Source organism: Lathyrus oleraceus, chromosome 1 (assembly GCF_024323335.1).
Source record: "Lathyrus oleraceus cultivar Zhongwan6 chromosome 1, CAAS_Psat_ZW6_1.0, whole genome shotgun sequence".
Classification (NCBI taxonomy): Eukaryota; Viridiplantae; Streptophyta; class Magnoliopsida; order Fabales; family Fabaceae; genus Lathyrus; species Lathyrus oleraceus.
This window is the reverse complement of record NC_066579.1, coordinates 84446405-84450149: the sequence shown is the minus strand read 5'-3', so window position 1 is coordinate 84450149 and position 3745 is coordinate 84446405.

Genomic DNA, 3745 nt, shown 5'->3' with positions numbered 1-3745 from the left:
AGATGAAGAGATACCTCTCATTCTTTTTCGGTCATTCTTCCTTACAAGTCTATGCAATATCGCTTTAGAGAAAGGTACACTCACATTAAAAGTTTATAATGATGAAATAACATTTTATGTGCTTGAAAACATGAATTAAGAGGAAGAAAAAGATAATTGCTAACAAGTAGGAATTATCAAAACATGTGTGGAAAGTCAAATTCAAAGACTAACACCAGAAAAAGTCTCAAGAATAACATCTCAAAGGGCATCATCTCCATCAACACCGCTGAGTAGAAAAAATAAAAAGTCCATTCCAAAAGCCAAGAGAAAAAAGAAAAAAAGACATTGAAGTAATGTTATGGAAATATGTAGTAACCTGATGCACAAAGTGGCCTCTGTCTCTGAAAAAGTTGATTCCTTCATCTCAAAAAAGAAAACTAACAAGGTCTGGAAGATGAAGTATTTACCCTAAAATGGATGATGAGGCGTCAAGCTAATGATGTTAATTGAGCATTGCTTGAGAGGAAACACATGAGACATATTCTTACCTTATATTTATTTTAGTCTAATTTATTTCACTTTAAAATTAAATTCTTAGTTTTGTTTCATTTTTGTTTGTTTATTTTATGTCTGTTCACTCTCATTATATTATTTGATAGTTCATAGTAAAATAGTTGTTGTCTAATAATCAACCAACATAGCAATTTTTTTTCATCGTGTATGTCAACTCACAAAATAATTTTTATATACTTTTGAATGTTCTAATATGGTTTAATTGAGTTGTAATGAGAGTTAAGCATGTTTACCGTAAGTGATTGTGATGCTGCATCAAACAAAATGCATTGTGTAGGATGTTCGTCTCTAATCAACCTGGTGAGTAACAAATAAATTCAAACATGTTATTTCATTCATACTAACATTTTTATTTTTATCCCTTGCATAACCCCATTGAGCCTATTTCCCTTTTGTTTGTTTTTAACCCTAAGTGTAACCCTTGGCCTAAACACTTTCTTACCCTACTTAGAGTAGAAGAATTAAATCAAGAAACTTGAAAAAACAAAGAAATAACAATGTACTCAAAGTTTTAACCTACTCTCCAATATATCTTACCCTTGACCTATTTCCATTACAACCATAAAGACCTCAAAATATGTGTGTATCTTTGCATCTTGTTATATGATTAGAATTAATTCAAATTTATGGTATAATGTTACATACAATGAATTTTGAGCGAATAGACACTTGAGAGATTTGGTGAGAATGTGTAGAGAGATGACAGATAAAGAAGTATCATCAAGTGAGAATGTGGAAGATCAGTCAATCTCGATAAACATGTGAAGCTCAAGGTAATATTAAGAAAATATCACAAATGAACCATGAGGTATGGTACTTTTAACTCTTGGTTTTATTTTAGTTGGTATGATAAAACATTTTTTTGTTTCAAAAGGTTGCTTGATGACAAGCAACAAGGTAAGTTTGGAGTTTTGATTAGTTATTATTTTACTATGTTTTATCATTGTTTTAGCAGTATATTTGATGTTCTATACGTACTTGCATATTGAATTTAGATGATTTTATAGACTTTATTTGTGGTTTGAGGATTTTAATGTTTAAGAATATTCCATGCATCACATAATATTTTAAGAGAGGATTAATGTGTTTTATAGGTCGGGGGAAGTCAAAAAAATGGCCAAAAAAGGAGCGCATCGAATTTTTAAAATGATTCACAAAATCTATTTTTCAGCACATTTTACATCATGATGTACATGTGGTATTTTGATCATATATAGTGTTTCCTATCGTGGATTAACATAGAATTGGTGGAAAATTAAAGCTAACATCAAGGGATACAAATCTTACGAAGACACCAAAGACTATTTCGAAAAAATTTCCCTCTGTCCATATGCGTGACCATATGTATCCAGTAGTGCGAAAAATCGGATTTTCTACCCATACGTGTATGGAAGCATGATACACGTATGGACGTCCAGATCTGCACTAAATGTCCAAAATACGGATTTAAGAGGAGGAACCATAATTTTTATTTTTTTATCTTGCATTTGGACATAAAAGGATCATATTGGAGCATGGAAAACACGATAGGAACAATGGGGAATCCCCAAATTCAACAGAATTCTACATTGAAGCTTCCTTCTCTATGATCATTGTATAATATTTATCGCTTTTATTATGTCTTATATTATTTTTATGAGTAGATAATTCCTTTAATGATATGGATGAGTCACTTTTTTTGATTGAGTTTGAATATTTGAATTGATCCTTGTAATGGCTGATATTTTATTTCAACATGATTTATTTCATTTCGTGCTTAATGCTTGCTCTTTCTAGAAAATTGAAAATGATTTACAGTTACATGTTTGGAAGGACTTCCAACAGTAAAGCTTGATTGAAATATTGTATATTAGATATCACCTAGGATCGGGGGTATCATAAAGAAACTTCTTTTTTTCATAATTAAATATTTGAATTCATCTACAATTGACTATGATCATAAGAATTCATTTGAATAGTCAGAGATTTATTCACTAAGGACTAAGGAAAAAATACCCTAAAGAATCAGTAATTTGTAGTGATAAAATAAGTTATTACAAGGTAAATTTTGGATATCAAACGAGTTCAAGTTCAAACTTTCATTCCTAGCATGTTTTTATCATATTATTTTCTATTCTATTAAATTTTCTATAATTTTACTCTTTTGTGACAAAAGAAATTCAAAATCCCTGAATACTTTTTGTTTAACTAAAATCAAAACTGAACTCTAAAATACACCACAATCCTCGAGATTGATACCCCGATAACTACCGGTATTATTAGTTTAGTATATTAGTACACTTTCTTATTTACCGATCAATTGACATGTAGACTTGGGTTGGTGATGGATACAATTATTTTTTTAAACAACCGATATTCCTAAAAGTTAGGTTGTTGATCGATAAGGTGGTGCTTGAGAATGGGGTGATTGACTTGGCATGTAGACTTGGAGGAAACCTAATTTTTATTTATCTATCTTTCATTTGGACAGAAAAGGACATGGAAAACACGATAGGAACAACGGAAAGCCCCAAATCCAAAGGAGTCATAAATTGAAGCTTCCTTCTTTGTGATCATTGTGTAATATTTATCGCTTTTATTATGTATTTTATTATTGTTATGAGTAGATAATTTATCTAATGCTAGGGATGAGTCACTGTTCTTGATTGAGTTTGAATTTTTGAATTGATCCTTGTAATGGCTGATATTTTATTTTTACATGATTTATTTCATTTCGTGCTTAATGTTTGCTCTTTCTAAAAAACTGAAAATGATTTACGACGTTGGAAGGATTTTCAACGGTAAAACTTGATTGAAATATTATATATTAGATATCACCTAAGACTGGGGGATCATATAAAAACTTCTTTGTTTTTCATAATTATATACTTGAATTTATATATAATTGACTATGTTCATAGGAATTGATTTGAATAGTCAAATATTTATTCATTAAGGACTTAAGAAAAAATGCCATCGAGAATTAGTAATATGTAATGATAAAATAAGTTGTTACAAAGTGAATTTAGAATATCAAAGTTCAAGTTCAAACACCAATTCCTACATTGTTTTTATCATATTATTTTCCATTATATTAAATTTTCTCTAATTTTACTCATTTGCAACAAAAGAAACTCAAAATCCCCGAATATATTTTGTTTAACTAAAATCAAAACTGAACTTTAAAACACACCAGAGTCCTCGAGATTGA